At 36.6% G+C, this 15,513-nt stretch overlaps 1 long non-coding RNA gene across 1 annotated transcript; it reads right to left on the reverse strand.

Annotated features, from left to right (window-relative positions):
• Window positions 1-711: 711 nt before the first annotated feature.
• LOC115286681 lies at window positions 712-13,115 on the reverse strand. Its single transcript, XR_003906208.1, has 4 exons — window positions 13,007-13,115; window positions 8,041-8,143; window positions 2,694-2,814; window positions 712-811 (listed from the first exon to the last, which is right to left on the reverse strand). It is a non-coding gene; the product is annotated as an uncharacterized LOC115286681 (long non-coding RNA).
• Window positions 13,116-15,513: the final 2,398 nt, after the last annotated feature.

Here is a 15,513-nt window from a genome sequence, read left to right on the forward strand (position 1 = left end):
TATATACATTTTAAGAAAGCAGATGGGTGTTATGAAAGTACCTAAGCTTAAACAATCCCCAATATTGACGTCATTCGGGGGTCAACATTCTCCAAGAAAGAAAAAGGTCTTGGAAGCATAACACCACAGAGTCATATCAAGATGAAAGGTGGCCTCTCGCATGTGTGAATTTCAAAGGAAAAATAAGCTCTGCTCCAATCACAAAGCATATTGGTAACAAAGTACTAATATTTTCTCCAGGGAGTTGTTTGACTTTACCTCAACACAGGAATCAGTTTACATGACTAAAATAATTGCTTGAGGTGCCTGGGTGGCTCAGTCAGTCCAGCGTCTGACTCTTGATTTTGGCTCAGGTCATGATCTCATGGTTGAGTTCAATCCCTGCATCAGGCTCTGTGCTGACAGTGTGGAGCCTACTTGGGATTCTCCTTCTCTCCTTCTCTCTCTACCTCTGTCCCACTTGTACTTTCTCTCTCTCAAAAATAAATAAATAAACTTAACAAATGAATGAATGAATAAACATTTACCAGAAAATACATAAAATGAAATAATTTAAAACAAAATAATTGCTTGGTAGACAAACCAAAAACAATTTTGATTCATAAACTCTCTGAAAAGGTGTCAGGATCCCCTCAATGTCTCACACTATGAGAATCACTGATTTGGGATAAATGATATTTATTAAATAAATAACAGAACTATGGAGGTAAGGCAAGTGCAGGTGGAATTAATTTGCCGGCTTGTAGACATAATCAAGAAGTCATATTCTTCCCATTTTTACCTCGCCTCTTTGGCTGGTTTCCTCATGGTCCTAAAGCCCGCATGGTTCCAGAGATCAGCAATAAAGACGAGACACAGGAGAAAAGTTTTACTTCATGAACAGCTTTAATAGTTAAGAAACAATTTTAAGACTTCTATTATGTTCATTGACCCAAAATGAATAACATGCCATTCTTTGACCAGTTAACTGGATGGAATCACCATGCTTAGGCTCCACACACACACACACACACACACACACACACACACACACATAGGTAACTTTCAATATGTGTATTCCCTTCAAATTTGTGATTTTACTTCCAGATATCTTTCCTAATGCAATTATCAAATGCTTAAAAAGATGAGTGTATTTTGATATTTTGCACAAAATTTTTAGATGAATGTAAAAATTTTAAAGTTCAATGGTCCAATCATAAGAAATTAATTGAATAACTTTTTTTGTGCTTCTCTTAATGGAATACTTCGACATCATTAAAAGTGATGATACAGAACTCATTTATTAGCATGGAAATCTGCTCACAGCATATTGTTAAAAGAAAAAAGGGGAAATTTACAGAATCCTGAACACAGTATGAATCCACACTTGTGAAATATTTCCAGTGGTGTATGTAAAACATGGCGGAAAGACCATATATGAATGTAGTAACAGTGGATGTCTCTGGATCATCGTATTACGGGTCATTTTCATTTCCTTTTTCATACTTTCTGAATTATCTGATTTGTTTATGAAGGCATATTATTTTGTTATGAACACATTTTTTTATAATAGTCATTTAGCAAAGCTTTTTTATCTTGAAATAAGTGGATATAATGCAGAAAATTTTGTAGTTCACTAATGCCATTGAAATACATTTCAAAGGCATTTTAGGAACTAATTATTTTCACTAACTCCTTCTCAGCACAAAAAAAGACATTACAAGTTTTAAAAACTTATTATGCATACACAATTGTTAAGTAATTTAATGTGACCAACTTTTATTCTGCGTGATTTCACGGTAATATCAATGCAAATAGAAATCATCAATCACATTTGAAAGTCTCTCTGGCCCACATGTCCTTAAATCGAAGTAGAGATTAATCTGAGTCCTATAAAAACTAAAAACTAATACTATGCCCCCAATCTCTCTGTAACTCGTTTGAAAGCACAAAAATCAGATATTCACTTGAGGTCAGGTTGTATGTTAGCAGACAGTTGTTTGTGGATTTATGAGATCAATATCAAATATAATCTTTAAGGGTTTTTTTTAGTGTAGTTGACATATAATGTTCCATTAGTTTCAGGTGTTACAACATAGCAATTAGGCAAGTTTATACTTCATGCTATGCTCACTGCAAGTGCAGCTTCCATCTGTCACCACATAATGCCGCTACAATGTCATTGACTACTTCCCTATGTTGTGTCTCTTATTCCCCTAATCTTTTCACTTGATTTAAGGACTTGCAACACCCTTTTCAAGAGCCGCTGCTTTAATTTACCTGTTTAGAGGTCAAGATGATTTCTATCTGCAATTTTACTATTGATTTTTTCATGTCTAGTACTTTCTAACACCATCTACTATTATTTATTTACTTCTTCATTTCCGGGGCATCTAGGTGGCTCAGTTGGTTGAGCCAGCCAACTTTCGATTCAGATCATGATCTCATGATCTTTCAGTTCTTGAGTTCAAGGCTTGTGAGTTTGAGCCCCACATCAAAGCTTGCTGTTGTCAGCATGGAGCCTGCTTGGGATTCTCTCTCTCCCTCTCTCTCTGCCTCTCCCCCTACCCTTGCACTCTTGACTTTCTCTCTTTCTCTCCCTCCTTCCCTCTCTCTCTCTCTTCTTTCTCTCAAAAGTGAAATAAACATTTAAATAAAACAAAAGAAACAAAACAAAAACATTTCTTTATTCCCTGAAATGATGGACCACCTACCATGTTCTGAGGACAGTGATGACCCCCAAGGTACAAAAATAAGTGAGAGAAGTCCTGCTCAGATAGATGTAGGAGATGGAGTCAGTGATGTGGTCTTTCTGTTGTTTTTGTTGATGGGTATCTGAAATAAGAAGGGAGCAATGATGCACTAGGAGGCAGCTTGTGGAAGGAGAGGCTGATATGCAAGGAAATACATGTAGGAGGGTGTCCACTTTCTCTGTGAAGGGGGAGGCACAGTCCTCAACTGAGACTCAGCAAGGATGGATGGGAGACAAGGCGGGCCGGTGCCTGGACAGGTGAAGAGAAGGATGGAAAGTGTGGGATACTCTCCTGGAGAAAAGTCAAGGAGGTGAACCAGAAACAATGAAATGAATGAGTGAATGTATTTACCGTAATTTCCAAACAACTATGGGGATAGTGTTACTGTGCCAGAAGAGGAAACATGCTAAATGAAGAATGCTTCTCTTTAACAGAATTGGAGACACTTGCTTCTCACAGAGTGGACTAAGAAACTTTCCGGTACTTAAGGAAAGATGCACACTTTGTGTAACATGCTCACCAACAAGTACTCACTTCAATAGTAAATGGAAGGAAGAGAGGGAGAAAAAAGGAAAGAGGGCAGGAAGGAAGGGAGGAAGGAAAGAAGGCAGGAAATGAGGAAGGGAGGGAGGAAGGAGGATATTTATGCATAGTTAGTGGGCCAGTTACCAATGACCCTGTACTAAACCACTCTGCTAAGATATGAGGCTGCTCCCATGTTTTGAGAAGAGAATGGAAGAATATTTTAACAAAGATTTGAGAGTCACACCACCTACTCAAGGAAAATAGAAAGAAAAGGACAGACTAAGAAGGACAGGATTTTGCAGAGACCTGTGATGCTGATATCATTCCTGAGACCTCAGCGCAAAAGTAGCATTAACAATCATTAACAGGTCATTGTATGGCTTTTTGTCTCTTTTTTCCTTGGTTTTTGCGCTTCCATCTTCATAGATGTGTCAATAATTTATGCTCGCATGTAATGGGAAAGTTTAATTTAAGAACAAACCATGATTATGTGATGTGTCATTAAGTAAATTAGAAAGTGGTGGTTAGATTAAAATAAGCAGTGAAGAACTGTAGCAAAAACACCTGTAACATTAATCATACAATAAAATGATGTTTTGCCAAGAATATAAATGTGACCTTAATCTATTCTGGTAATTATGGGTAAGAATTAAAAATAGCACCATGTTCCTACAGAACAAAACCTAGATGTTAGTATTAAAGTTTTAGAATGTCATTAAAGGTAAGACTTGCGAATCAAAATGCAAAATTTCCATCTTCTAAAGCAGTTGTTTACTTGAATGCAACAAATTTATGAAACAAGAATGGAGATGAAGTTTTATTTTGGAAAATAAAAATGGGAAAGCTGAACTTCATCCATATGAATGAATAAATGAAAGATAAATAGCCTGAAATGAAATGTTCATGTATCAACAGGCAATGGACCTTTATGTAATAAAGTAAGAATCCACAATCTTTGGCCAATGGATAGAAAAGGTCATGTTTTGCAGGAAAGATCCATTCATTCACAAAATGTTTGAGCACATTAGTAAAGTGACTCTTCAGAAAGCACAACCTTAACAAGATTCTGTTCTAATTTTGCTAGATGTTCTAGATAGTCCATGGAAAAATGAGCATGGGCCACTTCAAACTTGAGGGATCAAATGACCAGTTTGCCAACGACAGGACTTCCATGCTTCGAGACTTGCAGTTGAGAAACCAAGACAACCTGGGGCAAACCAGAGCGAGTCAATCACCGAGGCCAGAGCTGACCCCCTCTATATAAAATGATCACCTTCCCACTCCCCCAAAAGACAGGGAATTAACATCCTTTAGCTGGATTACCAAACAGGGCACCAGCAAATGAGAGAAGCCAGAACATACAAAAAATTATAAGAAATTATTTAGGGGTTAAAAACAAAGGCACTGGAAAATCTTAGACCTTTGAACTTTGTTGGACTTCCTTCTACTACTTACAACGCGAATTGATTTCACTTGGACTTACAGATGGCTGGATGGGGCCACCACTCTGGTTGTGTTCTTTGGACGCAGTCAAGACATAGTATGTGGAGGGACAGCAAGAATATTTCCAATTATATGTGATGTTATCATTTTCTTTTGGAATAATGGGGGAAGATTGCAATAGACTGAAACAAAGCAATATGTGCAATAAAATATCAGAGAACAATTCTTTCCCAAAACACTACTCTTTCCTCAATTTGTTAATAACCACAATAATAAGCCACAAATGGATAAATTTGCATTTTTCCCATGCTGAAGCTACTAACATCAATTTCTAATACTGCTAAGCCTTTGAAATTGAAGGTGAAATGTAGGTTGTAGTATTTACTATAAATATATTATGATAAAATGTTTATGAATAATAAAAAGAAAAAAGGAAAAAGTCATTTTCAATTCTCTTCTTTTGGAAAAAAATTGAACTTCTGTTAGTTTGACTTACATGATCAAAATCTTTCATGGTCAGAACACATAAACAGGTCATTTTAAAGGTTTCTGAAATGATATTTAAACACTTATTGTATCTTTAAAATGTTTCCTTCCCAGATGATATTTACTAAGTGGAAAAAGTTGTAGATACTCTCATATATCAAAGTCATTGCTAAAAATATTGAATAAATATGGATCTGAATCTAGCTTGTGATCATGATTAGCTCAATTATTTTAAAAATCTAATTAGTCCTTAATTCTGGACTCATAACAGTCTAGCCTTTAAAGACCCATCATTCCTGATCCTTGTCTGCATTAATAATATTTTTCTCTTATTTGAAATTCTCAAATATTGTTCAAGTTTAATTACATGACAAAGCCAGATATGGTTCGAGACAATTTATCACTAGAGGTAACAATCTAAAGAAAATCCATCATACCAACTTGCAAAAAAACCAATAATAATTGTTTAAAATTCAGACTATAAACAACCGAATAAGTTGATAAAAATACAGAATTGACAGTCAGAAAATCTGAGTTTTAGTCCTGATTCTGTCATGAATGAGCTTTGTGTTTTTGAGGAAAACCTTTAACCACCACCCCGCCATGCCTGGGTTGCATTTTTTAATTTCTATCTAATAATGAGGTAAACTCTGAGATGTAGAAACATGTTAGTATAGTTAGTATAGTATATTTTTAAATATATATTTATAAGAATATATATTCTTTTTTAAAAAGGAAAACTATGCATAATATTATTTTAAAGAAAAGGAAACCTGTTATAACATAATACACACATACATAATTTTCCAATGTATTTAGTCGCCTAATTTTAATTTTGTGGATGGATCATTGACGGAAAGGGTCATTATCAGATGCTGACCACATTTGTCCCTGGGAAAATTTTTTCTTTTATTTTCTTCTTTTTTCTCGTTTTGGATGTTTCTGAATCACCTGAATGTTTTGTAGTGACCATCTTTTTTCCACTAAAGCAAATAAAACTTCTTACATAAAAAAATAAAATAAAATTTCATCAGCTATTTAAAAAAATAATAATACTTAAAAAATAATTCTGATCAAAGCAACACCTGCAAAGAATTCAAAAGGCAAATAATGACAGAAGGCTTATGATGAAACAGGGAACTCAGTGGTTCACTGCCTCCACCTTCCCGCTGGGGCAATTACTTTTCAGTCTTTTAACATCCTTCTAGTTTTTACTCCCATTTCTGTCTGCTGAGTCAGCTGTATTATTTATTCATAGACATTTATTTAGCATTTTATTTAAGTTGATTTTTGGAGAGACAGAGGCAGTGCGGGTGGGGAAGGGCAGAGAGAGAGGGAGAGCGAATGATTTCAGATGGGGTCATTATCTCGCGGTTTGTGAGTTCAAGCCCCGCATCAGGCTCTGTGCTGACATCTCAGAGCCTGGAGCCTGCTTCGGATTCTGTGTCTCCCTCTCTCTCTGTTCTTCTCCCGCTCACACACTCAGTCCCTCTCTCTCAAAAATTAAGATTAAAAAAACTTTTTTAAATGCTAAAGCATGCAGTGAGAAGGGATGGAAAGAATGTATGAACAACTGGGGAATCTCAGACAGAAGCTCAGAGAAAATGTCTAATGTAAATGCTAAAAATGAAAACCCTGACATCAGAGATGAAGAATTCCTTAGAAGGGCTCACCCAGTCCACTAGACAATCAAAGGGACAAATCAGTAATCTTGAGGGTAGACAGAATTATCCAAACTGAAATATGGAAAGAAACAATGTAGGGGGGAAATGTATCAAAGAGCTCTGAACCAATACTGCACAGTCTAACATGGAAGTAATTAGACTTCTGAAAGGGGAAAAGACGGAGAAGTGAACAGAAGAAATATATGAAGAAATAAAGAGGAAAATGCCATTTTCCAAAATTAATGGAAGAAGAAGCCATAATTCTGAGACTCTTAACCAAGCTTCAGCAGGATAAATACAAAAATAAACACACCTACACCATCACAATCACCTGAGTCAGAATTAATACTTATATTACACAGAATCTTCCCAATTAAAGAGGAATAAGGAACATTTCCTAACTTGGATTACCATGATTCCAAAACCAGATTAAGACATCACAAGAATGGGTATAAAGTTATAGTTATTCAACATGAGTGATTTCCAGCGATGTGCTACTCTACATAGTGCTTATAGTTAACAAGGTATTGTGCACTTAAAAATTTGTTAATTAGAAGGGAAGCAACACTAAGTTAAAAACAGAGATGGAGACAAACCATAAGCGACTCTTAAATAAAGGGAACAAACAGAGGGTTGATGGAGGGGATTTTCGGGGGAAGGGTGGGCTAAATGGGTGATAGGCTTTAAGGCGGGGCACTCATTGGAATGAGCATAGTGTGTCAGATGTAAGTGATGAATCACCAAATTCCACTCCTGAAAGTATTAATTATTACACTATATGCTAACTAACTTGGACTTAAATTTAAAAATAATTAATTTGAAAAACAACACAGGGCCCTGTCTGAGTGGCTTAGTCCATTGAGCGGCTGACTTTGGCTCAGGTCATGATCTTTGCAGTTCGTGGATTTAAGCCCCACATCAGGCTCTGTGCTGACAACTCAGAGCCCGGAGCCTGCTTCAGATTCTGTGTCTCCCTCTCTCTCTGCCCCTCCTCTGCTCACGCTCTCTGTCTCTCTCAAAAATAAACATTTTAAAACAATTAAAAAACACACATATTTTGTGTGCTATACATATTATGTACTATATTTTTATAATAAGGTAAGCTAGAAAAAGAAATGTAATTAAGAAAATCATTTTTAAAAAAGGAAGGACACAGGGAACCTGCTGGAGGTGAAAGATACGTTTATTACCTCCATTGTAGTGATGGTCACATGAGTATATGCATTGGCACAAAGAGGAAGAAAAGTTCTCCACCTGTCAAGGTCTTCCAGCAGGACTAAGAATTACATTTACCTAAAACAGATTAACAGGAGAAAAGAATAAAGTTTTATTAGACGCACAATAATGAAACTGAAACATAAAGAAATGGCCCAGGCAGGCAGTTCTTATACTTTTTAAATAAAGGGAGGGCCGCTTGAGTGGCTTAGTCGGTTAAACATTTGGCTTTGGCTCAGGTCACAATCTCACAGTTCGTGGGTTCCAGCCCCGTGTCGGGCTCTGTGCTGACAATTCAGAGCCTGGAACCTGCTTTGGATTCTGTATCTCCCTCTCTCTCTGACCCTCCCCTGCTCGTGCTGTCTCTCTGTCTCTCAAAAATAAATTAAAAACATAAAAATAATTTAAACAAAGAGAAAATACATCTGTAAGGAACTGACAGGACAAAGAAATCTTAATTTTTGGAGCTTCAATTGGTAAGGAATTGTAAACAGGATTTAGGCTGTGGTAGTAAATTGGTAAAAAGTAACAAGCGTTATTTCTCCAGCCTTCTTGGCCCTGAATTTCTTATCTCTGGCGATAAGCATACCTCTTCCCCCTGGTGCAGGGTGGCCACTTCTCATGTGGGAGACATTTCCTTCTTGCACAAGGATGGAGGAGGGTCTGAGGGTCCTTCTTGTACAGACACGGACAATCTCTTGAGTAACTTTTATTTAAAATAATCAGTATGCCAGACTTTGAGGCAGCCTGCTCTTGGTCCCTACAGTGCAAACTTGCCAAATTATGTGTAGTTTGGGAGAGGGAAAGACCTTATATGAAAAGAAAACCTCAGACTGACATTAGTTGAAGTTAAAAACTGTGAATCCAAGGGGCACTTGGGTAGCTCAGTTGATTAAGCCTCTGACTCTTGGTTTCAGGTCAGGTTCATGAGATCAAGCCCACTGTCAGTGCAGAGCCTGCTTGGGATTCTTGCTCAACTCTCTGCTGCCCCTCCACTCAGTCTTTCTCAAAACAAATACAAAATGTTAAAAAAAATTAAATATGAGTCCTTAGAATAGTATGTGGCATGTTCTTAATATTTTCAGTTTTCTTGGATTTAGAAACTGCCTTTTTAAAAATATTCTTGAACTATACAACTAAATCTTTGTACATGCTCCATTTATTTCATGAAACTTTTTTGTACTTTACTCTAACCTTCTGTAATACTCAGTGACCACAATGCCAGAACCTTTTGGGGGTTCTGGGAGACAAATAAACTGGCCTTTCAACAGGTCTTTCTCCATGATTTGGTTTGACTTTTGGTTGATATTTAGTTTGCTTTTATTAGGCTTCTATTTTCTTTCTTTCTTCATTATGTGGACATGTGACGTGTGAACTTGTATTTCTTATTATCCTTTTAGTTTTGGGTGACTTTCAAGAAGACAGTAGACACTTTAACTGACTCTGGAAGTACGGTAGTTCAGCCACTGCATCCACTGAAGAAGGGGAGCACTAACATTCACAAGCCCATCCCGTGAATGCCCGAGACGTCAGTGCAGAGCAGCGGTGATGTAGGATAGTTTTACTGAAGTTTCTGCTATTGTTGGGACTTCCCACAGCATCAGACACGCACCACCGATTTTGAGGGGCCGCTCGGCAGATCCACACGGTCATTTCTCTGGCATGAATGTCCCCTCGCCCACGTCACTCTTATGATAAGACAGAGTTTCTAGCTATGGTTCTGAGCTCTTCATTATAATCATTTTTATGATGCAAAAAATAAGAACATATATTTTAAGCCCCTTTTGATTATTATTCTCAATTCCAGGCCCTTTTTCCTTTCTTTGGACATCACCTTGGTATGATTTTATATGTCTAATGTGTACCTTTAGGGTCTTTCTCATAGATGGTAGATAGATGATAGATAGATAGATAGATAGATAGATAGATAGATAGATAACTAGATAATGACATATGATAGATAGATAATAGATAAATGGATGATAGATAATAGGTAGGTAGGTAGTTAGATAGATGATAAATGATAGATGATATATAGATATATAGATGATAGATGATAGATAGATAGATAGATAATAGATAAATGGACAATAGATAGATTATATATAATGCGTAGGTAGGTAGGTAGGTAGATAGATAGATGATAAATGATAGACAATAGATATATAGATATATAGATGATAGATGATAGGTAAATAGATAGATAGATGATAGACATCCGTATATGCTATCTTATGATGGATAGCACTGCATTGAGGGTCATAATTCCTCCTCCCTGCATATGCTTCTAAAACCTTCTTTTTTCAAAACATATATTTTCAATGTTCCTGTTTCTTTGCATATTTGTCATCAGTCAACTATAGCATGAGAATGAGTGGATGGTAAAAAATTCAAGCAGTCTCTCTGTTTGATTTTCACCATTATGTGGTGATGGTGGAGGGCACTTAAGGGGAAGAGCACTGGGTGTTGTATGGAAAACAATTTGACAATAAAATATTATGGAAAAATAACTAACTAAATAAATATGAAAAAAAAGAACCACTAATCTAAAAAAAAAATCTTAGCTTATGTCCACCTAAACACTATTTCCAGTAGCAAAGGGCTGAAAAGATATGAAGGAATAAACTGATCCAAAATAAACAAAAGTCACCTTGACAAGGGGGAGAGAAAGAGAAGGGAGAGGACAGGCATGGAAACTTGACTTCTATAATTACCTTTGTTTTATAGTTGGATTGGTTACAATAAAAAGCTGTTTCTTAATTTTTAAATTAAAATATAAAACAAGCACATGAGTCTAACTGAATATCAACTTGGGACACAAGCACATAGAGAATTTTTTCAAATGAATATAAAACACATATTTTAATTATTCATCCCTTGGGGGACATGTCCTGAGGCAAAAAGAACTGCAAAAAGATTTTTCAATAGTTTTTGTTGAGAGAGATTTGGGTATTATTATTTTGGAATTATTGTACATACTTTGCAAGATTAAGCAACTGGGAGATTGTTTTAGACTGAGTTCCTAGAAAGCTTAAGGCAAAAGATTTTGTGTAAACATTTAATCTCAGAGCACAATCCTAAGAAAACAAGAATGAATGGGCAAGGAGTGAAGTTAGAAAGGAGAGACAATATAAGAGAATGTACTCCAATACCAGCCTTTAGGCTTTAGGACATGTTAGTTTCTTGGTCCTACAGGGCATCTTTAAGAAGTTATTGTGAAGCAAAAATAAGTGAGACTACATCAACCTAAAAATCTCTGCACAGCAAAAGAAACAGTGTACAAAATTAAAAGGGAATCTATAGAATGGTGGGAAATACTTACAAACCATGTATCTGATAACTTTTACGAAGTTCTTCCCAAAATATACAAAGAACTCATACAGCTCATCAGCAAGAAAAACAACGTGATTAACAATGGGCCAAGTACTTGAATGCGTATCATTTCCAAGACATACAAATAGCCAACAGGTACATGAAAATGTGCTCAACATCACTAATCATATGGGAAAGGAAAATCAAAACCACGATGAGAATGTTACCTCACACCCATTAGAATGGCTATTATCAAAAAGACAAAAGAATAACGTGCTGGTGAGGATGTGAAGAAATGCGAACCTTTGTACACCATTGGTCAGAATGTAAATTAGTGCAGCCACTATGGGAAACAGTATGGAGGTTCCTCTGACAATTAAAAATAAAACTACCAAATAATCCCCCAATCCCATTGCTGGGTATATTTCCGAAAGAAATGGAATCACCTCCTGAAAGATATCTGTGCCCTTATGTTCACTGTAGTATTATTCACCATAACCAAGACATGAAAACAGCCTAAATGTCCACCAATGGATAAATGTATTTCTAAAACATGTAAAAAGGGGCACTTGGATGGCTCAGTCAGTTAAGCATCTGACTTCAGCTCAGGTCATTATCTCACAGATGAGATAATGTTTGAGCCCTGCATCAGTATCTGTGCTGATAGCTCAGAACCTGGAGCCTGCTTTGGGTTCTGTGTCTCCCTCTCTCTCTCTCACTGCCCCTCCCCACTCATGCTCTGTCTCTCTCTCTCTCCCAAAAATAAATAATAAAACCTTAAAAAATTTTTAATAAAAATAAAAAAGTAAAAAACAAGTAACATGCATATGTAACATATATTTTACACATAGATAATGCATGGATACTAGTATATTATATATTACATATATGTGTGGACTGGAATAGTATTTAGCCATGGAAAGGAAGCCCTGCCATTTGTGACAACATGGATGGACCTTGAGGGCATTATGATAAGTGATATAAGTCAGAGAAAGACAAACACTGTATGTTCTCACTTATATGGAACCTAAAAAAAGCTGAACTCAACAAAATAGAAAGCAGCATGGTCACTGTCAAGGGCGTGGGTGAGGAGAAACAGGAAGATGCTAATCAAAGTGTACAGATGTTCAGTTACAAGATGAATAAGTTCTGGGCATCTAAAATGCAGCATGTAACCAACAAAACTATATCACATACTTGAATGTTGTTAGGAGAGTAGATCTTAGAAGTTATCACCACAAAATAAAATGGTAATTGTGTGAAGGGTTGGAGATGTGGTAACTTTATTGCAGTAATAATTTTACAACATATACGTGTATCAAATCTTCACTTTGCACACCTTAAACTTATTTGTGTTACATGTCAATAATATAATATCTCAATAAAGCTGGGAAAAAAGTACACAAGTTAAAAATGAAAGAAGGTGTTACAGAACTACTGAATCTTTGATAGTGTGAGAAGAAAGCATAAAACTGTTCCCTCTCTTTAATTGGTCAAAGTCATTCATGGACAGCTAAGACTTCCTCACTTCCAGTGAGGATTAGCAAATTCAACAGGATTTCCTGTCTCAACTGCAACAGGAAATCTCTGGAGATGGAGGCTAGAGGAACAAACACAAGAAATACGTACAAAGTGACAGGAGAGATTTGAGCTCTCCACCACCAGGTGGCTTTTGGTCTTCAATGGCAGTGAAGGCAGCAGGGACTTGACTCAGCTCCACGTGAAGAGTGAAAGTGGCTTCTAGGACCCCTCCAGATAAAATTCAGAAGAGGTGCACACATGTGTCATGCTGCTTACACTAAATATGGTGTAACAATGACTTTGATGTCATCGGCACTAGAGGCTTCAGCATAAGAGGAAAAAGATACTGGTGTAAAACCAAAGATGTTGAGCACAACCCTTTTGGTTTTTAACTGGAATTATTAGTATCAGATTATGGCTTATTTTTCTGTGTCTGAACTTTATGTATATCCCATCTCTGTCTACTGCAGGGACCTGAAAACAATGACAACCAAGGGACGATGAGTAAGTTCTCCTGATGTCCCGAATCTGGTCTCTCAGTGCCACTTCTGAAAAGAAGAATAATCGTTCCTTAAACTAATTGTTGATTTCAGATGTGGGAAAAGGAATGTATGGAATGAACCTAAGACACTTTGTTGGAGCAGAAATCAAGGAAATTCTTGCAGATTATTGGTATTGTCTCAAAAGGAGAAAAAAAATAATTTGTAGCAGTAGCTTCTGGCTAAAATGGAACAGTTTGTACATCTAAAAGAAAAATAATTGCAATAGATTGAAAAATGTGAAGCAAATCAAAACAAAATCCATGCGTTCATAAGGATACACAGAAAATTAAAAAAAAAAAAAAACTAAAAGCTTCATTAGCTATCTTTAGAGGTTGTTATCATGAAATAATTATCCTGATGATTGGTAAGTAAGGAAAGAGTTGAGCATTTCTGACCTCACTTTCTGAATTGCATTTCAACAACCAGGTAGTAAATGAAGAAAAGTCTTTCAAGATGTAAGAATATCACCTAATAAATGCTGAAAGAATGACATAATTAGAAAATTCACCGTTTTGTAACCCATAGTGAAATAATGGATCTAGAGTAAGGATGTTAACTGATGTGACTTATAGGGGGAAATTTGATGGGGGATTTTATTATAGATGAAAGAGTTTGCCCAAAATGATCCCACCATCATCAAATATACCCATTGCTTCTCTTGAGATGATGCAACTACCCAGAAAGTATCCTTGCTTCCAAAGTTGCCACTGAACTGAATCAAGCTTTTAAATCTAACTGCCAGTTAACTGGAAGTATAGGGAATAAAGGAAGATGATCCTTGACACCTGGAAAATGCAATCAGCCAAATTCAGAATCCAGTACAAATAACATGGTTTCTGTAAGAAATGTCATAAAAAAAATAAAGGAGAAGAGGTAGGCAAATGCAAACTTAAGAGCTCTGACAGTTAAATGCAGTGTGGGGGCTTTCAATAGCTCTCCAGTCAAACAACTATTAAAAGGTAATTTTAAGACGGTTGCAGAAATCTGAGATGAACTGTGTATTAGCAGATATTAAAATACTGTTCCTGATTGTTAGGCATGATAATGGTGGGAAAGTTAAGCACTTTTTCAAAGAGACCTTCTCTGTGAAAGTAACCCAATTTACACATTGTATGATATGACACCTGCAGTTTGTCTTAAATACACCAGGAGAAAAAAGTAGGATTGGGACAGATTGGCAAAATGTTGACAACTGGCCCTGTTGAAATGACTTGTGATTCTATCCTGTCTACTTTTGAACAGGTTTGAAAATTTCTGTAATAAACATCAAATCATTGAGGTGTCTGAGTGGCTTGGTCAGTTAAGCGTCCAACTCTTGATTTCAGTTCAGGTCATTATCTCACAGTTCGTGAGTTCGAGCCCCACATTGGGCTCCATGCTGACAGCGCAGATCCTGCTTGGGATTCTTGTTCTCTCCCTCTCTCTGCCTCTCACCCACACACATGCACTCTCTCAAAATAAGTAAATAAACTCATTTTTTAATAAAAAATTAATGGGTAAAATTTTAAATGTAAGCATATATCCTGAAATTACTTTTGTAATACATGGTCTTTTCAAATCGAGTATCTTTCTAACCCATATGACCAAATCTTGACATACAAAGCTAATGCGGTTAATTCCCATCCTTCCAGAAGAATGCCTCCATAAGAATCTTGCATTAGCCTCCGCAGAGGATGTACGACAATCCCGCTCCATCCTCACTGAGGGTCCGTGTTCTGGCTCGTATGGTCCAGTCCTTTTTGGGCTTAGCTTATGCAGGCCATCCTCATTCTGTCTCTAACAGAAATGGAGTCCGATGTGGACTGAACAAAAATCTGTAACCCACCACAGCACAACTTATGTTTCACTCTGTCTGCAGCCTCATGCACAGAGTTGTCAGATCATAGTTGGAAAAGAAAATAGCTACTGTGGTTGTTTCATCTGCACGCAACTGTAGTGTTAAATTTCAGTGCCTGAGGGAGTTCCAACTTGAGAAATGCCACTGAATGAATGTTTTTCTTATTATTCATTGATTCTATGAAAGCACATGCGAGTGTAAAGTGATACTTCTATGACTATGAACAGAGGTAGGCA

Source organism: Suricata suricatta, chromosome 3 (genome assembly GCF_006229205.1).
Source record: "Suricata suricatta isolate VVHF042 chromosome 3, meerkat_22Aug2017_6uvM2_HiC, whole genome shotgun sequence".
NCBI classification, from domain to species: domain Eukaryota; kingdom Metazoa; phylum Chordata; class Mammalia; order Carnivora; family Herpestidae; genus Suricata; species Suricata suricatta.